The sequence below is a fragment of the Hoplias malabaricus genome, chromosome 4 (genome assembly GCF_029633855.1).
Source record: "Hoplias malabaricus isolate fHopMal1 chromosome 4, fHopMal1.hap1, whole genome shotgun sequence".
Taxonomy (NCBI): domain Eukaryota; kingdom Metazoa; phylum Chordata; class Actinopteri; order Characiformes; family Erythrinidae; genus Hoplias; species Hoplias malabaricus.
In genome coordinates this window covers 27,804,446-27,829,687 of record NC_089803.1, presented here as the reverse complement: position 1 = coordinate 27,829,687, position 25,242 = coordinate 27,804,446, and the positions used below count along the sequence as shown (strand labels likewise).

The 25,242-nt window shown below is 37.5% G+C and overlaps 1 long non-coding RNA gene across 1 annotated transcript in view; it reads left to right on the top strand.

Annotated features, from left to right (window-relative positions):
* The window catches only part of LOC136694081 (uncharacterized), a 72,195-nt gene extending 48,694 nt beyond the window's left edge, over positions 1–23,501 (top strand). Inside the window, exons 2-3 of the long non-coding RNA XR_010802139.1 lie at positions 1,594–1,664; positions 23,402–23,501. This is a non-coding gene — a long non-coding RNA (uncharacterized lncRNA). The remainder of the gene's footprint in view (positions 1–1,593; positions 1,665–23,401) is intronic.
* The last annotated feature ends 1,741 nt before the right edge of the window (positions 23,502–25,242 follow it).

Sequence of the window (25,242 nt, the reverse complement as noted above, 5' to 3'; positions counted from 1 at the left end):
CGTGCTGCAGATCAGATTGTGGCAGAATTCTCACAAAAACTCAGTGCCCGACAAATATCAAAACACACTTTTGTGGGGAATTGATGACAGAGAAGGTAATTTCTATTTTTTATATATTGATGAATGAAGAAAAAAAGGGGCTCCAGCAGAAAAGGCAATTTTCTCATCTAGGGCAAAAGGGCAGTAGGGGTCTATATGTGCTCGCTGGACATGGATGGAAAAGAGAAATTTGTTGGAAAGGTTGAAACACAGGATAATCTGAAAGGGTGGATAAACAGCCGCAATCAAGTTCCAAAGAAGTTCAAGCTGTCCTGCAGGCTCAGGGTGCATCAGTGTCAGCGCAAACTATCCATCGACATTTGAATGAAACCAAAAGCTATGGCAGGAGACCCAGGTGAACCCCACTGACACAGAGACATAAAAAAGCTACACTGCAGTTTGCCAAAATATACATCAGTATGCCAAAATCCTTCTGGGAAAATGTCTTGTGGTCTTTTTGGTAAAGTACATCATTCTACTGTTTACCGAAAATGGAATGAGGCCTACAAGGAAAAGAACATACTACCTACAGTCAAATATGGTGGAGATTCAAAAATGTTTTGGGGTTGTTTTGATCGCACTGGGTTCCTTGACTGTGTGCAAGGCATCATGAAATCTGAAGATTACCAATGGGTTTTGGGTCACAGTACAGGCCCCAGTGACTGGGCTTGCATCCTAGGTCATGGGCCGTCCAGTAGGACAATGACCCAAACATACTTCAAAAAGCACCCAGAAATGGTTGAAGTGGCCAGCAATGAGTCTGGATCTAAATCCCATTGAACACCTGTCGAAAGATATTAAAATTGTTGGGAGAAGGCACTCTTCAAATATAATAGACCTGGTGTAGTCTGCAAAAGGAGAGTAGTCCAAAATTTCAGTTGAGAGGTGTAAGAAGCTTGTCAATGGTTATAGGAAGCGATTTGATTTCAGTTCTTTTTTCAAAATTGTGTGCAACCAAATATTAAGTTGAGGGTGCCAATAATTTTGTCATTTTGTCATTTTTGGAGTTTTGCATGAAATTATATATTTCCCCTTTTTTCTCAGTTTTTTGTGTTGTTCCAATACTCACAAAAAATAATAATAATAAAGTAAATAAACATGCATATAACAAAACATCTGCAACACTTTTGTATGTGTGTGTGAGAGTCAAGTAGATGTTTACACAGTTAATTAGCAGTGCAGAGAGAGGGAATCCTATAGAGCTATGGCAAAGGTTTTTCACATTAAGCTCATTTCAAGTGTTCATATCTGACTTCTACCAGTAGGTCTCTGCTGGGGATTATTGCAGAGAAACATCTGCTTTAATTTACCTCGATTGACACTCTCTGCTTCTACTTTTCCTCAACATGAAATATGCTGTTAAAACACTTGTTTTGCAAGTGTATGTTGTTGTCTTAAAAATGCAGCTATACATGTGTAGAGGAATCAGTTATAATTACAGCTGTCACACAGCTCCAGGGTCCTGAGTTTGTGAGTCCAGGGTTTGTTCCTGCCTTGCACCTGGTGAACTTAGCTGTCCTGTAATGCTGGAAAATTGTTCTTGTTTCCCTCAAGCGCTTGAAGACAGGGCCTGATGAACAACACCTTGGAGGTGTGTCAAAGGACTGAGTGATCCTGAGGGACGAGTAAGTGAGTATAATCTATCCCCAGTTGTCAACACTAATTGGAGGCATGGGTTTCCTCTTGGTGCTGTCTTTTCTTCCCACTATCCAAAAACATATGCTGGTAAGTGGACTTGCTACGCAAAAGTGTCCATAGGTATTACTGTGCAAGTGACTGTGTGAGTGTCTGATCTGGTGCTCTCTCCAGGGTGTGTTCTCGCCTTGCACCCAGTGAGCTGGTTAAGAAGTTACAGACAGTGAATTGTAGAATTAATATTTTACATATCCTTTAACCAAGAAATGTCCCCTGTTTAAACGTATAACTATAACAATCATGAAAGTTAATCATTTAAAAATTGACATGACAATATATTAAACCTAAACAACATACTATAACTTTTTAATTGTTTTTTTTTTTTTTTTTGAAATAATGTTAATTAATACATAACTGGTAAATGGTAGGTGAATTGGCGACTCAAAAGTGTCCGTAAGTGTGAGTGTGAGTGAATGTGTGAGTGTGTGTGTTGCCCTGTGAAGGACTGGTGCCCCCTCCAGGGTGTATTCCTGCCTTGTGCCCAGTGATTCCAGGTAGGCTCTAGGTCCACCGCGACCCTGAACTGGATAAGCGGTTACAGATAATGAATGAATGAATGAGTACGTAACTGTAATCAGGGTGAAAAAGCTCTAAATATATTTCAGTCTGGCAATATATTAACATCAGAAATGAGCCAGATAAGGGTCCACCAAACATTTGTTCACTGAGCCATGTGAAGACCTAGGCCTGAGAGTCAGCCATGTTTTCAAATCTTACAGTTTTGTAGATACTGACTCTGAACTCCGGTGATCAGATCGCAGCACCCCAGAAAACAAAAAACAAATTGTGAATTTTTTTTTTTTTTTTTTTCAAAATTTTGCACAATGCACTACAGAGTGTAGGAGTGAAGGTATGGTGCTATGATCTACACCAAGATCAGCACTATGCACAGTACAGAAAGGCCAAAACAATTCTGGATACTAGGAATACAAATAAGCTTCAAGCGTTCTGGAAGATGGTTTCTGAAAAACAATATAAAAATGTGAAAAAAAGCTATAAATGATATGCCCATGATGTTAAACTTTGATATAGCTAGTGAAAGTAAGATCAGAATATATTTTAACACCAATTTTTCAGACTCCGGTTTGTTTTTTCTGCTGGAGAATTGAGATTTCCACTAATACAAACACTCTTCTCTCTGGTGCCAAACACTACAATTTCTGTTTTGTCCTTTTTCTTTTGTATGAAATTTTGGCTCATCCACATATTTATGTACTCCAGACACTGACATGAGTCTATTGGACTGTGATCATCTGGTGAGCAAGCCAAGTCTCATAACTATGGTAACAAGTGTGTTTGTTATGTAGAATTTGACCCCAAGGCAACATATAATAATTAAACAGAAGATCTCCAAGAATTGACCCCTGGGAAACACATTATTTATAATGCCTACCTAATGTTAAAAATCAGCCATAAACCTGCCCCTAACTCCTTACCTAACACTAAACATAAAACTGACCATAACCATAAGCCTGACTCTATGTAGGAGCAGGATTGTTTCATGTGTAATGTTCTCTCACAAGAGTTTATCCATGAGTTGCAATCACATGGTTCATCTCCATATTTAGTAATAGTTCCATATTGGGGGCTGTTTTCAGCGTGCAGCACTAATGTAAATTAATGGGGAAAATGGCTACATTTATCTCATACACTGTTCCTTCCCCTTCACTAGAGAAAGTCTTATAACCAGTGGCCGCGTATAGGGGAAAAAATTAGGATGATTCTAAGGGCCTGTGTGTGAGAGGGGACCTAAAATATATTAAAACGTTTTTATTGATTATTAAACTATTAAAATGCCATCAACTGTATAATAGTTTATTCATTTGTTCATTCATTGTCTGTAAATGCTTATCCAATTCATGGTTGCAATGTGTCCGGGGCCCAGCCAGAATCACACCCTGGAGGGTACGTCAATCCTTTACAGAGTGTCACACACTCACACATTCACACCTATGGACACTGCTGAGTAGCCAATACAGCTACCAAAGTGTGTTTTTGACCATTAGAGAAAAGTGGAGCACCCAAAGGAAACCCACACAGACACGGGGAGAAAACACCACACTCCTCGCTGATAGTCACCTGGAGCAGGGCTCGACTCCACAAACCCAGGACCATGGTGCAGTGTGACAGCAACACTACCTGTTGCGCCACTGTGCCGCCCTTATAGTTTATTTAAAGCATTACAAAATAGAATTTTAATTTTCTTCTTTGACAAAAACTTAACATCCATAGCACCTCATTTGTTTCTCCACTATGATTGCATGAAATGGTTCTGTCCACCCTCTCATCGGGTGTGAACTGAGCAGGTGGGTGCAGTGTGTGCTGCTGCGAGTTGGAAGGAAAAGATGATGCTGTTTAAAGAAAAATCTGGTTACAAAAATGAAAAAGAGGAAGCAAAACAGGAGACAGAATGCCAGATTTTCAGGAAGAAAATTGGGGGTAGCCTGTGAGTAGTGATGGAAATCAGCCGTGTCCAGAGGCTAACATTAGTTTATTCATATCTCCACAACACGTAAGTGTTTACATTTCACGCTTCTTTTAGCCAACGTTTAATCGATGCAGGCAAACATTTCAGCAGCTATTGAGACTAAAAGAGTTGGTCCCTGCCTCTGCCCTTTACCAGGACAGACAGAAGCAGCCTTTTCTCCTCATCCCCATGTACTACTCCCAGCTGAAGGAGATGAGCAACAGTGTGTCCAATCACTTGTCAGTTGTCAAAATCGCTGGGTCTCAGTGGAAATTAATATTATTTTTAAAATACCTTTACACTGTATTTAATTTCCCACACCCTGCTGCTAAACAAAAGCACAGACCATCATGCCTACAGGTGGTTGTCCAGCATAACTCCAGAACATGGCAAATAATGACAAACCTGTTATTGTTTAAAAATGTTTATTATATAGATGATGATGTTATTTTATATTAAAGTTTTATTGATTTTAAGTTATTGTTGTCTGTGGGTCCAGAGCCTACACGGAATCACTGGGCGGAACGTGGGGAAACACCATGGAGGGGGCACCAGTGCTTCTCAGCGCGATACACACTCACACATTCACTCACACCTCACATATCAACACCTATGGATACTTTTGAGTCGCCAAACCCACCTACCAATGTGTGTTTTTGGACCATGGGAGGAAAACGGAGCACCCGGAGAAAACCCATGCGGACACGGGGAGAACACACTCCTCACAGACAGTCACCCGAGGTGGGACTCGAACCATCCAACCCCAGAACCCTGGAACTGTGTGACAACGACACTATCTGTTGCGCCACTCATATTCGATAATTGTACCATTAAAATTACATTTAAACTGTAAGATATGGTCTTCAAAATTTTTCTTTAATTAGTCTTTCATCAAATGCTATAGGCTAATAATCCTGTGACTCTACTGTACTCCGGGCAACTGAATAGACATAACCCTATATATATATATATATCTTACACTTCTATGTAGAAAAAGTACTGGATGCTTTGATCTATCTATCTATCTATCTATCTATCTATCTATCTGTCTGTCTGTCTGTCTGTCTGTCGGTTTCTGTCTGTCTGTCTGTCTGTCTGTATTATTTCCCATTTCCTATAAATATGGTCAGAACTGTGACCAATTTGGTCATTTGCTCTTACATATTTTGAATGGATTAAGCTTAGTATTCTGACAGGTTTTCCAGTTCTTGCTTTGTATTATAGTTCTGCTGAAAGATCAACTTTCTGAGTGGGAGTTTTGTTGCAGCAGACCAGCGAGTTCCATCAAAATCTCTCTCTCTCTCTCTCTCTCTCTCTCTCTCTCTATATATATATATATATATATATATATATATATATATATATATATATATATATTGTGCACCATTCGTCTTCTCAGCAATCCTGATATGATTTCCAGTCCCAGCCGCTGAGAAGCAATCCTATATTATGTACCTACCACTAGTGTACCTTACAGTGAGCATGGAGTTATCTGGCTTAGCCTTCAGGCAAGTATAGTCTCATTAGACTGCAGCACTGTCAGGGCTCCCGAGTGGTGAAGTTGGCTAAGAGGGTTGTGTCCTATTGCCGGGACCGAGTTTGAATCCTAATGATGCCATAGCCATCTGTGGCCTGGAGTCCAGGAGAGCACAGTTGGCCCTGCTGTGCTCTGGGTGGAAAGGATGGCTTAGTTCCTATCTCCTGTTGATCTGCAGCTGTGCTGGCCAATCATGGGCACCTGCCAACTTATGTCCGAGACGTTGTGTAAGCAGCAGCTCAAAATAAGATCCAGTGGCCAGCTGCCTATATCTCAGAGGTAATATCCGATTGGTTTTCTTGTCCTGCATTGGTTGCTAGGGCACAGTGTGGAAGATAAAAACAGAGGGTGGGAATTGGCAAAGATTAACAGTGCAGAGATAATTAGGCAAAATATGACTGCTGACAATTGGCCACATATCTGCATGGTTAGGTAATCTTGAAAATGTTTTGCTGCAAGGTGTAGGAATGTTTCATATGTCAGTGACATTTATATTTTGAGGATCTGAAATTCAAATTTCATATGTGTGGAAGATTTAGGGGTTTTAAAATAGATTTTTAAAGAGGTTAAGGTCAGTAATTTGACTGTTTTAGTCAGATTTTGGGCTATTGCAATAGATTAAGGTTAGTACAATGGCAGTAACTTTTGAGAGATAATTGGGAGAAAAATGTAAAAGCCACTCAGTTTGCCACATATCCACACAGTCTCCTTGGTACTGTGGCAATTTTCTTGCTGCAAAGAATAAGAACTTGATTACTCTTGGCACCAACTGCCTTAAGTTCATCTGATGGCAAGAAAATGTAAGTGTTATTTGAATGAAGTGGACGTCTTCCATCAGTTCCAGTGAAAGACATTAGCATTAGTTAAATGGATATTTAAATGGAATGGGTTTGAAGTTATTATTTCAGAAGTATGCCACATTTTCATTTGATTTACCTGATGAAAGAACTCCAAGGCCTTTGCTTGTTTCCGCTCATATCCGGGATGTATCTGCATGTTTGTTAGAATGTTTGTTTCTTTTGATCGTATACTTTATCACATTTATTTGTATGTTACTATATGAATCTGCACTAGTCTTTGGGCAAGACTTCTAACATTCCATTTGCCTGCTTCTGTAACTTTTGATAAAATTGTACGTTTCTTCCAAAAAGAGCGTCTGCCTAATGCCATACATTTTAATGTAATATTAGCTGGTATTGAAGTCTAGCATTTAGTGAGTTTGGTAACTCAGCTGAGTAACTCTAGAATTCACAATACTCTGTTTTGGGTTTTCCTTTATGGAGCTGGTCCTGACATATTCTGACAATTATTATGTATGCATTATCATAAATTTCTCCTATTAGCTGTTATTTTTAGACAATTCAGCTGCTTCTCTAAAAAAGTCAGTGTTACCAAGCATCTTCTAAGAGACCTAAATTCATTACTTCTTTTAGAACTACTTCTAAAGCATTGTCATTGGACACCTTCAATTGCTTTGAGGAGAATACTGAAACAGATACTTATATTAGCCAGAGTCACACTGTGTAATGGAGGGGTAAAAAGAGACGTCCTACACACCCAGAGAGCTATGACTGAACCTGAAATTCCCCAACTGACTCAATGCTTAGGTATCTGAGTCTAATGATATGTGACATTTAGATATCAAGTTATATAGTCTACCTCCTTTCAAATAACACAATGCTGTATATAAATTAGTGACACAGTTTCTTTAAAAAAGATTAATTCTTTTTCAAAGCACAGGTATGTCAGAGTATGGTATGATTTTTTTTTCTCCTCCATTTTCAAGTACATCAAAGATCAGCAGCTTTTCTAAAGGGTGATGAAGCATGTGGCATGGCAGATGATTTTAACAGGATGAGATGGTCTGGCGAGATGGTCTGTTCTTTTTAATCATTTTTGATTTATGGGCAGGTTTCTTGGGACAGTCAGTCCTTATAAGCCATCAGAATGCGTGGATGACCGCACTCAAGTCAGGGGCTTGGACATTGAATGCAGGTAATACTTTTTTCATGTTTAATTTCATGCTTTATTTATTCCTCCCATACCATCAACTTAAGGCTGAGCGAGGAAAAATAGACATCAGAATTTACTCGCTGTGACATCCAGTCAAAACCTAATTTTTTCAGCTTAAAATGGCAACTGTACTGGGGGCTCGCAGAGCTGCAGGAACACTGCAAGGCTTTACATAGCTTATATTCTGTAGCACCAAACACATAACCATATTAAATGGAAAAAGAGTGATGTTGAGGAAAAAGTCAGACATTGCCAGCCAAGCTTTTACAGAATATGAAATCCAGTTGTATGTTTTGGTACCAGAGGCTTAAAAGAGGTTTAAAAATATGTAGGTTTGAGTGCTCATGTCCCAAATAAATAAATAAATAAATAAAAAGCCTTGTTTCATATACATTTCTGTAAAAACGTCATATACAATATCATACAAAGCATTAAAATAACCTCCTTGTTTCTACACTTTCCATTTTCACACACACACTCCCCAGCACCCAGGGAGTAATGTGGGTTATGTGCCTTACTCAGGGTCACCTCCATAGACTGAGGAAGGAGGATAGCAGCGTTCTTTCTCACCCCCCACCTTCACATCCACCCCAATTTTTTCCTGTCAGTCATGGGGATTGAACTGGCGACCTTCCAATCCCAACCCAAGCTCACGTCTCTAGGCATTAGGCCACAGCTGCCCCTAGAGGTGGGGATTTTATTATATTGTGTATTGCATTGGTATGAATGGATCAGATCCAGCAGTGCTGCTGGAGTTTATACGCAGTGTGCCCACTCACTGCCAATCTATTAGACCACCTGCGTTGTTGGACCAATTTATAGAGGTAAAAATAGGGACTGTAGTTCATCTGTTGCTGCACTGTTCGTGTTAGTCACCCTCAAAGTATGTAGAGCAACATATGGACTAAAATATGAAACTAAATAGATATTTCAGATAAAGAGCAACAATAATAAAAAGAAAAAAACAATAGTATTTATTTATTTAGTGCAGTTTGGTGTATGTAACAAAGCTGCTGGTGTTCTCAGAACAAAGCACTGGCTGCAAAGTTCAGACCCCAAAATCAGGGAATTAATAGTAATTGAGTGTTGTGGGAAGCAAAGAAATGATAAGACAGAACTTTGCTTGTTCTCACAACAACTAAGAAAAATATCCATGCATACTGAAAAATTTAAAGTTCATCACAAAGAATGGGGCCGTCAAGGCTTTTTGTGTAATTTCCTTTTAAATATATGTTTTCTGCCTTTGTTTGTGATACTGGAAGATGAACAATTGCTCATTTTTACTGGAAATTAATGGGTGCTCTCCTACATTAATTTTTACACAGTGCTGTATATTCATTTATCGAGTCTTTAAAAAGAAAATAACACTCCTCTTGGCAGCAACATACAGTTCTATAAAGACTCTTTGATCCGTTTTAACTGTTTATAATATGTGGATGTTCTTTAAATTTTAACAAGACTTTCATTCACACCAGTTACAAAATTGGTTGTTTAAAGGACTAAGAGTTTATTAGCAAACCGGTATTGTTTCTGTTCTAAAGGACCTTATTTGGATCCATTTGCCACATTGATTTCTTAAAGTATTGGTCTATGTTTACAGGTGAGTTTGGAGTATATTAAGTATTTAGGTTTATAAGGTTATAATGAAGTGTGCTGATGAAAAAGATGTTTACACTACATTGCTATAAGTAGATGGACTGGAGGTGCTTGAAGCTATAGTGCTGTAAAGCCTGATGTTGGCTGTCCTGCTGAGTTCATATTGACTGGCTAAATCTCATCTTAAGGGCTGAGTCTGCTGAGTCCCGCTGGGTGAGAGGATGCTGCTCTGCATGTTACTGTAGGCTCTTAGGGAGGTGGGCTGGATTAGAGGAATCTCAGGGTAGGGGCTTAAACGCCAGGTGAGATGCTTTAGACCAGACTTGGAGCTCAAGCACTGTAAATAAGGCTTATGGGATTCTTTGTATTTTCAGGGAGTTTAGCTAACTGCTCTCTGAAGTTTGTGTAAACTTGAGGGAGGGAGAGGGCGGCAGAGGAAATATGACAGAAGCTTGCATGCTTGGCAAAGACAGCATGATATGAGTCTTTTTTTTTTTTTTTGTAGCAGTGTATTTGTTGTAAGGCAAGATAATAGCAAGAGTGTATTTCTGCTATATTTTAATTTTTCATGTGTCATATCAGCAGAAAAGCTAGACTTTGTGTCAGAATTTCATGAGGAATGCTCCAAAATTACTCAGAAAGAAATCTTATTCCATTATTGTACACTGTACAATCTTAAAGGAAAAAAAAATGTTTCTGTGGTGGTCTCTTTTGCTGTCACTATGGTGGGACTCTCAAATTCATAAATTCCATTCCAACTCCCAATCTTTATTATGTTTTTCTATTTAAAACCCTTCTGTTATACATATTCAGCTTACTTTCTGGAGAACAGAACATAATGCATCTACATTTGAAAGAATATTTACATTTTCTGGACATTTAACAGACTGTCACTATGGTGGTACACTAATGGTGGTACTATTTTTAGTTAGGGAACATAAGCATACCTATAATAATTGTAGAATATAGATCTGTGTTGATTTCATACTCCCCATTTCATCTCCAGGACTTATTTTATTTGGCACAGTTCTATAATGAAAGTTTTCAAATATTGTAAAAGAATATAATATACCTTTAGGGAACACAACTGGATTATAAACCGACTTTTTAAGGTACAATTACACTGTTTGTACCTTTGGTGAAAATAATTAACCTCATTCATATCTTTTTTTTTTTTTTTCTGAGAGTGAAAAACAACATACCATTCATTCATTCATTCATTATCTGTAAGCGCTTACCCAGTTCAGGGTCGCGGTGGGTCCAGAGCCTACCTGGAATCATTGGTTGCAAGGCAGGAATACACCCTGGAGGGGGCACCAGTCCTTCACAGGGCAACACACACACTCACACACACACATTCAACATACCATGTATTTGTTTTATATATATTTTTTGAAAGTGTAAGTATAACGTTTTGTGGATTAGTGAATTCTGCCAGTTTGAGGTGCACTATCATAAGCTACATTTTTATTTTTTGATATTAAAAAGTAAATTACACTATTTATGGTAATTTATTTAATTACATAATATCTATACAGTGCAACTCATTATCTCATTTGAATTGCACTGTGCAGGGACTCCAAAGCAAGTCCCCGAATGTACTATATCATGCTTTATAATGTGGGTCTTACATGTGAAAAAGGGCTGTTTAAAAAAAATAAAAATAATAAAAAATCAGATCATGATATATGCAGGTCACTCACTTTGTGTCAGTATAATTACTGTATCATACCACAAGAATCACTGGCGAAAATGACTGATTACTATTTTATGCACAGCTTATAATCTCCACAGAACTGCTTTACATGAAATAGAAGGCACTGAAGCAGCTGTACATGACCTTATGTCTTCTATAGGATATACATGTCTCAGCACTGGGCTGTGGACAATATATTTTCTAGATCTTCCAGTCTCCTCCATGTAGCACTGTTTTCTTTTCTAAATAACCTGGAGCAAGGGCATAGAATTAGCGTGGACGGAAGTGACGTGTCCCCACCAATATCCAGTGATTATTGAATTCTCCCCACCAGTAATTTGATCCCTCTCCAACAAACAAGACTTTGATTGGCCCTGCCTTTACCTGCTGTCACGTGAGACTCTGTAGCTATGTTTGTTTGTTAGCAGCATCAAAACTGGAAGGAAAACTTTCCAGTCATATGTGAGATGTACTGTGCAAGATTCAGGCACAACACGGGTGACACATGAGTGAGGATGGCAGTAAAAAAGAAGAAGGTGGACAAAATGAGCTGTTTTTCAAAGAAATGTATAAGTCACTTAAAGTCAATTTCGTTAAGTAAATGAGTCCATCATAAGAGCATTAATGACAATGCTAGTCTTTGGTGCATAGCATACAGTAGGCTACAATCATCTGTAGCTATGAATAACATGGTTTGGAAATTAACTGCACAACAAACTGCCAACTGGAACTCTCTATGTAAGAGAAAACTTTAGCTTTGTGCGAGGATCTGGAGAGTGTTTTTTTTTTTTTTTCTGTGATTGTTACTTTGTTGGTTTTGTGGAGATTATGCAGTGCTCTATCAACTTTTTTTTTTGCCGATGTATGAGACCTGTTCCATTTGTACTATGACTGATGTGAACTGAAGCCTACACTACTTTTTTATCAGTCATTAGTTTAACATTAATTTAACATTATATGATTAAATTATGAATTGTTATTCAGAATAGTTTAAAAGCATGAAGAATAGCAATTGTAGTATATCAGTCCTTTATCGTTTTATCATGGAGCATAAAAAGGGGAGAGCGGTGGGTCAAGTGCAAATCTACACCCTTGACCTGGAGCCTTCAAACCTCAGCTGAAATGAGGTTTATTATCTGATAGCACAAAGAATACCTGCAAGATAGTAGTCACTCTGTGCTTGGTTCCATTTGAACTTAGATTATGGAAAAAAAAGACAAAAAAAAAAAAAGGTAAATATAGTTACGATATTGAACGTGACAGTTTGTGACTCACAAGGCAGCTAAAGAAAGGTCAGTGGAGACGCGGTCATGCTATACTCCCACTTGACAGGTGAGCATGGCGGACATAAATTCAGCCTCTTCGCATGGGTAGTAAAGGCTATACACTTCATCAGACATAGTCTGTATTATCAGTGAAGATACTCAGTTCATGTTATATTGTAATTATAATATTGCCAGTATCTTCCATATGATCTTTTCTTACCAACTTTTTCTTCAACTCTGATGCACACTTGCAATTTGGGGCACATTAAGGGGTCAAATGGGCTGTTCATAAGTAACTCTTTTGGGAAGTAATTACAGAGTTACAGCTCTGGTTCTGTCAGTACACATTCTATTAACAGGGGCCAAACGGATCCGAGATAACATCAGTTGTACTAAGCAATCCAGAGGATCTATACATGGTAAAACACGTGCATGACTAAAATGTGCATTAACACAGTGCATTAGTGTGGTTCACTGAAGGTTCCTCTTCACCATTATATTCATCATGCATGATTTTAGTTGTGATTTAAAATATCTAAGACAGTGCAGGGGCATATAGGGCACGGATGGTTTTAAGAGACTATAGGGCTTCTGGGGCATAAATGACTTTAAATCACACTGGCCTACAAATTCACTAAATGGCTGGATGGCCTTAGGGTCATCCCCCACCCGCCCCACCACCATTTTTGTTCTTCTCCAGCTCGCCCTCCATATCTCAGTGCACTGACCGGCTCTTTTTTTATTATTGCACCAAACAGAAACAAGAGGTTTAATATGACCTGCTATTTATACAGAAATGAGCAGAGATCAAGTGTCTTTTGCAGTAGACCCATTCCTCTTCAGTTTTCCTCATTTGTCATATTATTTTCCCAAAGGAAGTAGAAGAGTCTTTATGTATATTTTTCTCCTGTATTTCCTGAACACCATCTAATGATGAAAAGGTAAAGATCATTCCAATACTGTGACCCACTTCAGTGCAGTACTCTGTATTCTGAACAAGAAGCTCTGTTAATTTCTATAAAGAATATTGCTTTAGAAGAAAGCTGTTTAGAATAAATACAGTGACACAGACTAATGTTATGGAGTTTGCTTGAGCTTGAGTTCCATACACATGCATTTCAGACTCTAAAAATGCTTTAGATGTTTTCCTTCTGTCATGGAATTCATTAACCCATCCCTCTGTGGCTGTTTCAGAAAAGGATTTATGGTGTAAAAAAGATAGACAGCTTTATGTTCAAGTTTTATGACCCTCACCTTGGGAGAAAATCACTACATGTCCCATGGCATAAGAAGTGATGTCAGATATTGTACATAAGGACTGTAAACTAGATATGTATTGTTTCTATTCATATAATGTATTCATTATCCATAACAACATACCCAAAATATTAGTTGCAATCCTTGTGAATTTAAAATGATCATACGATATATCCACTAAGTTTTGGATACTTGTTAATCCAATATTTGTTCTGATATGAAGGACATTCACAGGTCATAAGGAGTGTATATGAATGATTATAAAACAAATAATAATAGTTGAATTGTGAATGTGACGGTTTAGCTTTTGTCTTCTTACAACTCATATATTTAAAAAAAGGAAAAGTCATCTATTTTCTCATTTAAAAAATAATAAATTTGGTCTTATGCGTTTCGTGGTATGTGATATATTACTAATTAATTAATATTAATTAATAATGAGGTCATGAAAACTCTACAAAGCATCCATAAGCAATTATAACTCAGAGGATAAATAAAGAGGGCAACAGTGACCCCTTTGCCAAATAGTGAGGCTGTGTTATTAAACCAGGGATGCACCAATACCACTTTTTCCCTTCCAATACCGATGTTTCATGTTTAATTATCTGCAAATACCGAGTATAGATACCAACTCTATCTTAACTACTAGATAAGTGCCTGTATGTCCAGATATTTATATTGCTATAATGACAGGTTATATTTTTTTTAAAGCAGTGTTCTGTATTGCTAATAGGATATAATAAGCTTGAACGAACAACATTTACTTCTTTAGTAACTTGAATGAAGTCAGTGGTTTTTGGCATGCTGGGGTTACACTACACAACTTTTTTTTTTTCTCTTTTGCCTCAAAATTGTGTTTCAGACCCGTCACAGCATATCTAGCTGCATTTAGATAACTATGCCCTGTCCTCAGGATCTCTTGATCCTGATTTATCTTGGTAGTGACATCACATAAAATTTATGACACTTGACAAGACAAAGACTTAAAGACGATCCCTGTTGAATGACTCCCAGAATTCTGAATCATACTTTTGCAATATAAAAGATTATATGTTAACACCAAGTAATATCATTCAGACAAAACCATGTTTTACATCATTCTTAACAAAATGACACACAGATTATGTGGCTAATTTGGTTCCTACATATAAAAAAGTGATTTTAAACATATGTAAATTAATTCCACCTGTTTTGATTGAAATTAATTTTACACAGTTGTACCCATATGCAACTTGTTTACCATGTACGAACTTCAGGATGTTTGACTCTTTTAGATTTAACAGTCTTTAAAATGTGTAAGAGGACATGGAATCAAAGTGGAATATCATGTGAGCCTGTGTGTCTCTCTGCATTCTGCATTCTGCAAAAGTTCCTTGGAGTTGCCTGTAGTGTCAGTTTTTATGACTCACTGATACAGACCTTTAGGCACCAATTTGGGCCCAGTGCTTGTTGGCAGGGTTATCTCAAATTCCGATCTAGGCTTGTGTGGCTTGGAGATGTCTCTGAAGACCAATTGAAAGTCTGAGTATTAAAGTCAAATCCCAGAAAGTCAAATGTCTTATTAGAAATTAATACACATTCATCATAACACACAACAGCGTCCATATCTGCTTCATGGGGTGTGTCCCAAAAAGTGCCATGTGTACGACGGGCAATTTCCAACACACCTATGGTACTGGTGCTCTCTGTAGCCAATACTGATACTGTGTTTAAGTGCCGATACGGAATCAGTGTCAGTGCAACACTATATTAAACCTTCAATCTTGTTAAATCACAGCTTCATCAGATATACATATTTAAAAGATATATTTTCTGCAATTATTTATTATAGTATTATTATTAACCATTTAAATACTTTACATTTACAGTGCCAACAATAAACTCATAAAACATTAACAGTCATTTAATCAGCTCTTTTATGTGTTGTACATTGGCCGCAAAAACTTGGTCATTATCTTCTGAAAACAGTCACACTTGTGTTTCTGTTTTTAAGCAGAAAGGCATTTAGGCCTTTCATTTTCTATCCACACGCTCTGGGTAAATGAAAGATTGAGGGTTATAATTACAGGCCACCTCTGATAGGCTATTATCCCATGCCCTGGAGATAATGGGAGAATTAAATGCAATTTTTGTCCTGGTTGCCTCATATTGATGCAAATGATTAAAATATTTTACCAGCAAAAGCATCTCGTAAAAAGATACCTTTACATCTGATGAATTAGATATCCAATCTGTTGACTGTTCAATACTCTGCCTTACAAAACCACATAATACAGATGTGTAACAGTATTTCTTCTACAATACAGTCAGTGTCCCCTTTTTGATTTTCTACATTGCTTCTACCCATCAACTGCTCTATACACTGTAAATGTCCAATAGGACCAAGGGAAAGAGTTCAACATGAATGATCAATTTGATCAATTTACAAATCTATTTGCATAAATTTACAAGTATGTGAGAATGTAAGAATATTTTAAATACATATTTTACAGTATGACATGACTTATCCAAGACAACACAGATAAGCCATTTGCTATATTTGCAGATGAATTGTTTATGGCTCTATTCATAGCTGGGAATATGCACTCATATATGCAAATATTTGAGCAACCCAGGCATATGAAATACATGAAATGTTATTCACATTTCATTTTAAGCACCAATATAACTTGTTCCTTGTATTCTGCAGTCATACGGCACTGTGGAGTAAGCTCCCAGTCTCAATTAACACTTGTGGGTTTATTGTTTGTTTGTTTGTTTGTTTTACTGCAATGAGTAAGATGCAGAGATAGTAATGTAAATGTATTTTTGCTATAAATAAATTACAAATAAATTGTACACTCTGGAACAGATGCACATGTACCCATAGTCACAATGCTCAATACCAAATGATGTCCAGGTACTGGAATGTGGAGCAGAAGATCTGGGTTTTCTTTAGCGATAGAGTCCAATCCAGTACGTTTGGGTTAGACTGGCATTTGTGATCCAAAACTAGTCATCCGACATCTCATCTCATTAATGCTCTTGTCAATGCTGAATGCCACTAAGTTTTCACAAAACCTTCCAGGCAGAGCAGAGTGTGTTACTATTAAGATAAAAAAATAAATTTTGTTTTTACCTTTTGCCCCCATGTTCTAGGCTTGTTCACTATGTTTATTTTGCTCTGACTCACACAAGCCAGCCAATGTAATTCAATTCTAATTACAAATAACTAAAGTGCTTCATGCCCTGGCTCTTACTTCTCATTATTTTAATGTAGACTATATATCCAAATTTAACAACTGTAAACTTACTCTCTCTAAAAAACACTTCAGAAAATCATTGAACATAATGCTTTTAAGAACTTTTCTCCATTAGAACACAATTGCTATGGCTCTGTTTAGGTGTTAAGTGACTGCCCTATTATTGACAGTAATTATAGGCCTGTTTAGGTGTCTATGACCATGCAACGTGTTTAATAATAATGTCACCTTACATTTGGCAGCCACTTCATTTTTCATCCCTGTACTAATGTGGAAAAAATATGATACCAAAAACAAACGGGATGTTGAAATTTGCCAATTAACACTCGTTCCCAAAATATCCAGATTTTATTCCCTCTCTAAAATTCAAGAGTGAATCTATCCATCACCATGGCCTGGTGGTTAGGGAACTGGGCTTGTAACTGGAAGGTTGGTGGTTCGATCCCCAGAGCAGGCAGGTCATGACTGAAGTGCCCTTGAGCAAGGGCACGCACCTTGGCTGGGGCTGCACACCGCTCCGGGCATGTGTTCTCATTGCCCCCTTTTGTGTGTGTGTGTAAATGTGTGTTTCACTGCACAGATTGGGTTAAATGCAGAGAACAAATTCCTCTGTGTGCAAACAAAGTGGCCAATAAAGTGATCCTAATTCTAAACTTCAGAAAACATGAATTTGTTTATATACATATATATATATATATATATATATATATATATATATATATATATATATATATATATATATATATATATATATATATATATATGCTGTGTCTGCAGTGGGGCATACTCTATATTGTGAAGAAGTTTTGGATAATCAAATCAAATTTATTTTTCAGAATCAAATTTATCAAATTTATTTTTGCTTTTTACAGCTGATATCATGAAGCAGCTTCACAGAATTCCAATAAGACAAGGTTTTGACATGAAATATAAAAATTTAAAGAGTGTAAAAATCCCCCAGGTGAGCAAGCCAAGGGCGACAGTGGCAAGGAAAAACTCCCTCAGAGCTGAGGAAGAAACCTTGGGAGGAACCAAGGCTCACAAAGGGGGACCTATCATCCTCTGGTCAATCTACTGGTAATAAAAGTAACGAGTCCAAGAAAAGTTCAGTCTAGGGCGGGCAGCTCCAAGGCATTAGGTGATGGCTGGAGTGTAGGCAGCTGGTCTGAAGCATGGAGCAGGAGCTCGATAAATTGTTTAATTTTACGAATTGATAACGTTCCGTTAAGTAAGATTTGAATCACGACAGGGCTGTCCCTGTGATTCCAGTTATGTTTTATAGCCTTTCTAGGAGAATATTGTGGTCTATAGTATCAAAAGTTGCACTGAGGTCAAGAAGCACCAACAGGGATATGAGGCAACAAGAAAATCATTTGTAATCTTGACTAGAACTATCTCAGTGCTATGATGTGGCATGAATCCATATTGGAATTTTTCATATATATTATTCTTATATGAACTGAGTTGTTGAGCCACAGCTTTTTCTTGGATCTTGGATAGAAATGGTAGATTAGAAATAGGTCTGTAATTAGACAACATGCTAGCATCATGATTTGGTTTCTTGGTCATAGGTTTAATAACGGCTACATTAAAAGTTTTGGGTACATGGTCCAGGCTAAGGGATGAGTTTACTATAGTTAAAAGAGGATTGATAATAGCTGGTAGAACGTCTTTGAGTAATTTTGTGGGAATTGCATCAAGTGTGCAAGTTGTACAGTTTGCGGAGGTGATACTCTTCTCTAGTTTTAACTGTGGGAGTGGGCAAAAAGTTTCAAGTCTTTCTTTTACCATTACGTTATGTTTTATATAAGCCACATCAGATGACAGCCAGGTCGGATTTAATACTGTGGGCTGAGTTTGTTGTCTAATATTCTTGATTTTATTAAAAAGTCCATAAAGACTTTACTTGTGAGAGCTGCCGGTGGTTCAGTACCTGCCTGATATTTTGTAGTTCTTGAAAACACTAGGATTATTTTTATTATTATAGATCAGTGAGGCCAGATATGCTGAGCGAGCTTTAGTGAGAGTATTTCTATACTCTATAAGGCTGTCCCTCCAGGCGGAGTGGAACACTTCCAGCTTGATTGATCGCCATTTCCACTCTAGGTTCCATGCTGTTTGTTTTAAGGTACGGGTTTTGTCATTGTACAATGGGGTGAGTTTTTTCTGTTTCATACTTTTTCTTTTACGTGGATAAGCAGATGTCTACAAATGTTTTGCCATCATGAAGTCTAAGCACCTATTCCCACAGACATTAAAAGTGTTTTTGCATTGACTGCTTTCAGAATGAGGCACAATATAGAGCAAGGGATTTAGAATACAGGTAATTTACATGTATCAAACGTGAAGGCACAGTAACCACCAGCAGCCTGTTTACTTCTAAGGAGAAAAAAAAAGTTGGAGAATGTTCATATAAAGTGAATAGTGACACAAAACATCCACAAATGTTATAAATGAGCCTCAGATGAGATGAAAATAAACATATGGAGGATGTAGAACATTATTGTGCTGAATGTAGGATTTTTTTTTAAGCAAATATCCTACTTCTTTCACTGCAATGTGTTTACTCAGATTCAAATGCTCTTCTCGGTTACCTAATACTTGCTAAAAATATTTCACTTTGCAAAAATGAGCGAGCTTAGTTCATCTAGCCTGGAGGCAGCATATACACACATACTCTCACACATCTCTCTTAAAGTCAGGTTTATGAAAATGAAACCTAACGCTGAATATAACCAAAACCTTATGATCACTTGTCTCTCCCACATCTTGTCTTTTTACATGAACCCATAGGTATGAACACTCAGGGAATAGAGCTCCTTAATACCCCTGTAGTTTCTTCTAGACAATAATGAGATCGGCTGGAAATATCATGGAGATTTTACCTAAGTCTCCTGCTGTTCAGGTATTCCTGCAGAGAAAAAGAGCTTAGGAAATTAACCTGTGTCTCCTCTTTAGTGTTAGTAGACATTTCAGTAAAACCTCGCACTGCTCAAACTTTCTGAGATAATAATGCTTATTTGTTAGTAACTGATGTGAATATAGGAACCTGACAATTTCTAGCACAGTAAGACAATTTGTAGAGACTCTGTAGAGATCTCTACAAATTAGTACAAAGAGGAGAACCCTGGCTATTTTAAGCTTCGTATGTTATGAGACATTATTAGATATAAGCTCCTGTCCATCAGAGGCACTGTTTTAACTAAATTGATTCACATTTTTTGTTATCCACCCAAAGAAGAATTATGGAAACAGTGCTATAAACATTTTTGGGAGAATGTTAAACAGAAGAAAATTCTGTTGCTTCTAACCTTTTAGAGTTTACAGTTAAGCTTAGAATTAGAGTTAGGCCTATGGTTGGTGCAGGGATGCATTTAGAGTTAGGACTGGTTTTTCATGCTTAGTAAGCACAAGAAATACATTCCTGAAGGTTGAACTATACTTTGTACACATTGTACAAATTCAGGAAACTGATGTTTAGTTAAATATATCATAGCTGTCCAATTAAAAACAGGTATTTCCCAATGTAGTAACTTTACAGGCAAAGGAAAAAGAAAAAAAAAACATCTGAACTTTCAGTAAAGGTCAATGTCATCAGATTTATTTATTTATTTATTTATTTATTTTTTGGGAACATTTAAATTGGTCCGTTCATCTCACACAATGTGAAGGATTCCAATGATGTAGTAAACAAAAAATCCACAGAAAGAGATACATGTTTTTGTTGGACAGTGACGATATAAAAATTCACATTGAAAGCAGGTGGAATCGCTGTCATTCTAGAAACAAATATCTCAACTCTCATTTGGGTACAGTGTTATTGCTCTTAAAGAATTTTAGGAGAATCTCAATTAAACAGCTTCTGAGCAATAAACATCACTCGTGCATTCTTATTTCACATCACTTTTATGTGGCTTCACGTCACATGCAAATGAGTTTGAAAGTGCAGTCCCAAGCTCTTGTCTTATTTTGACACACATTTTTTTTTTTTTTTTTTTTCATATTTCTAAAAATATTCATTATGTATTTCTGTGTATAGTGTGGGACTTTCTCTTTAAATGTATTATTCAGTGCATTGCAGGGGTAGGGCCAGTAGGACTGGAGAGCTCTCCAGAGCCATGCAGTGGGGCTGAACAGAGGGTTGTGGGGGTTGGGAAATGGAGCGTCTGCCATATCCAGATGCCAAAAATCTGCTCCCTCGCACTCTCTATTCCTCCCTGTCTCTCTCTCTCTCTCTCTCTCTCTCTCTCAGATAAATGGATGAGTTTTCTGATGTCTGCAGGGCCGTGGCTGTTTCTTTCATGATGAAACAAACAGAAGGCTCAAGCAAAACTTTGCCTCCCTGCTCTCACAGTTATTTTCCTATACATTTTCTCAATATCCAAGTGGATTGAGTCATTTACCGAATCAACTCCCATCTACGCTGCTTTCATATTTGAAATGTGGCTCCCCATTGTGATTCCCTGGAGCGTTTGTGAAGATAGCACAGAACACGTTTGTGCTTCACAACACTTAAAATGATGTTTATGGGCAAGGCTAGAGCTCGTTCAAAATCACACAAATATCAGGATTTCACTACATGAGGCCAGGAGCTACGATGCAAATCCTGTCTTTTTTATTTCTGAAAATCTGTGTCATACTCTGCCTCGTACCTGGATCATCATCTTTTTGCTATAGCCAGTGTATGAGCTGGAATGAGTGCTGGGGAGTGGGCTCCTTCATTTGCAGTGCTGCTGGTTTAGCTCCATAAACTAATTGTAAAAACTGGCTGAATATTGCACTAGTAACTACATTAAAACCTGGGGAAGCTTTTTCAAAGTGACTTTAACGAAACTATCTATCTAATAAACACCTACATTCACAGCAGAAAGGAGGAAAACAAATAACTGCATGTTTTTGCCTTTGCTACTATTGCCTGTCCATGTTCATTCTTTTTTAAAACAGTATGTCTAAGGATATGTCATTTGATAGCTAGCTCTTGTCCTCCTTAGCCTCTGGATCAGCTTGAGGTCTATTACCATTTCTTCCACTAGCATGTAAATATGTTCCCATCCATAACCACCACTGTCTACCCTATAGGTAGGCACAACTATAGTTCCTACCACTGGTGCAGGATTTATGTAGTACTAAAAGGATTCTTTGACTTGTGATAACAATGGAATGATTTAAAAGCAACTACCACACCCAAAATGATCTGGCGCCCCCTCAAGGGTATATTCCTGCCTTGCGCCCAGTGATTCCGGGTAGGCTCCGGACCCACCGCATCCCTGAACTGGATAAGGGTTACAGACAATGAATGAATGCTCTAATGTATTTATCTACAAATTAAAACCACTTTCTGTCCAAAAAGGGCCTGGTCCCTGTTAAAAATAATCATAATTTCTCTTTACCATATTCCTTCCTTACCTTCATCTCTTCAGCAGTTTATTCATTCACATCACCTACAACTGAACAAGTAGGCCAAGATTCCCCTGTTCTCAATGCCTTGTATTGGATCCTCTTCCACTGGTATGGCCCATTGTTTTTTTTTTTTTTTTCTTTTTTTTTTTTTTTCTTTTTTTTTTTTTTTTCTTTTTTTTTTTTGCCTTCTCAATGATTTCTGTGCCATCAACTTCTACTCCTCCTGCCTTATCTCTCCTCTCTCTCCTTGAACTTTCATCACTCTGGCATTTCACTTTGGAGATATCATGGCTCCTACAGCTATTCAGATCTGTGCAGTATCTTGCTAGAAGCAATCTTCTTTCAGGGCTTTCTATACTGAACCAAGCTTGACCACAACACCTTCACCTTATCTTCTTTCTTTGACTTTTTTTCTCACAGTTTTATATATTGAGGGCCACCCCAACAATGTCATATACATTACGAATTAGGGATGCACCAATTGCTCATCTTTTTCACCTGACATCATCAGACCCTTCCTTATGTCTACATTTTTTAGATGACCTTCGGGATCCTACTTTTTTTTAACACTGGAATGCATTAAATCTTATTGGGGTTCTGTCCATCCAAAGGACTTGCATACTTTCACAGTTTCTTCTGTAGGTATAGGTTCCTGCTACATTCTTGTTCACCTCTTCCTGACCCACTGTATCTATTGCCTTGAGGCCATGGACACCTCAGCACCAAAAGGAGTTTTAACATACTGTTGGAAATCTGTCCTCGGGGCATTTATTAAGACTAATATATAATTGAAATGTTCATAGTTTTCAAATTGCTACTTATTTTTTTCATTTTTTAACATAATAAAAATACAGATATTCAAATTAATCTAATACAATATGTTTGCATTAATGTACACTTTAATTTAAGTTATATTTCCTTTACTAAAATGTTCTTTACATTTTTGGATATAGTTTTTTTTTTCACTGATAATAAGAATATCCAAATTTAAGACTTTGAGAAAGCTCATCTAGACTTTCTAGAAGTAGCCAAACCAGAATCCACCTACAATTCAACTCATAGTTACTCCCATTTTATCAGATTTTACAAGAATTCTGATACTCTCTTCTAGTCACTGCAATTTCTTTTTAACAGTTATTGTAACCCATGACCATCTTGTCCTCCCTCTACTCTCCTACTCTCCTTGATCTTTAGGATCACTGCTGGGAACTTCAAGCCTCAACCTGAAACTGCATTGAAACCCAACTCAAGTTTCTGGATTCTTTCTCTTTGTGTGTTAAAATCACTCTTCAAAACACAGTCATTAATAGAAGGCAAGATCTGCACTCCATAAACCACCATTAGACTTGAATAATTAAACGTAATTGCTGATTATGTTAATTGTACACCTACTAACTGATTGCCTTTGCTGGCAGACAGCACTGGAAATATACATGAAAATCCATATAGGGACGACAATACCATTAAAGCAGAGAGAGCATTGACCAATGATCACCCATCTGTATTCAGCTTCATCTCAACATGAGCTTGTACATATTTATTTAAAATATCCTTCTCATGACTTGTACACTGTGTAGAAAATGTATTTGTCCCTTTGTCAATGTGGATGTGAATTCCTAATAATTATCCTTGCACATTGCCCTAACACCTAGCCATAAGCCTGCTCTTAAATCTTTAACCTACTGAAGGTTAAAAGTGTCAGGCTGTAAAATTTCACAATTCTCCCACAACAATTTACAGTGCTGTTTCTGTAAATCAAGTACATGAGAGTGTGTGCATGGATTTAGTGAAAGAGCACCACCAGTGGATGGGAGATCACATAGTAACACACAAAAAATGGTTTGGACAAATAAAACACTGTACAAAAACACACTTGACTGAATGTGTATTTCAAAATATCAGCAGCTTATGCGTTGATGTCTGACATTAGTTTTGTCTAAAGTAAAGCCTGGACAGTGATTGATGTCTGAAGAGAAAATCTAAATCAAAGCAAAGCAATCATTGATGCTGTCTAGGCACCTGAAAATTAGAGTGCTGCTTTAAAATATTCTGCCATAATCAGCCCTCTGTAGGTACATTTAAAATATTTAATAAAAAATAAAGTAAGCAAAAATCTAAAATTTGTTATTCATAAACATAAACATTCATAAACATTACATCAAACGGAATAGCATAATGTGATGCAAAGAGAGGCTTATATATTATTTCCAGATATAGCATTTAAGCCTAAAGTAATTACGGTGCCCTTCTAGCTTGTTATCTGAATTCAAGCTGTTTAACACACTGGTCCCAATGCCCACTTTATAAAGTGAATCCAGTGGGTGCTGATTCGATGCACAATGGACCAGCCTGGGGCAAATAACAAAAGCACCTACTGCCTTCTCAATGTCCTGCCCACTGGTGGCAGAAAAAAAGTTCAGATTTCAGCAAACTGCCCAGGGCCAATCCCACATCTTTATTAATAATAGGTCAGTTGGGTGGGAAACCACTCAATCTGGCAACACTGGCCTGTATATACTGCATCACTGTGTTGGCATCAACCATCTCCTTTTTGGATCTCCTGGCGAACTGCACGCTGTAACTGACATATTTCAAAATAATGAAAAATAACACTCTTAAAATAAAGGTGCAACAAGCGGACTTTGAGTGATGCCATAGAAAAACAACTATTGGTTCTATAAACAACGATGTTTCTTTAGATGTGTGAGGGTGAGAAGCCTTTGATAGATAGATAGACAGACAGACAGATACAATAGGATATGTAGACAGATGTACGTATGTTTATAATAATTTTTCATTTCACAAAGCCAGCAAGAATGGAACGTACCAGGTTAAGTTGTTTGTGTTCTTTTTCTCCTATTGCCTACAGAATGAAAGCCAGCTAGTAACGAGCAGCAGATTGTGTTTTAGTGCTGGGAGGCAGTGAGAGCAAGCACTTCAGCACAGTTAACACTGGAGTGCAAGGTGCACAGACATTTCCTAACCTTGGAGAGAGTGGGGTGGATTGCTGCTGAAGTCAGGAGAGAATGCACTCT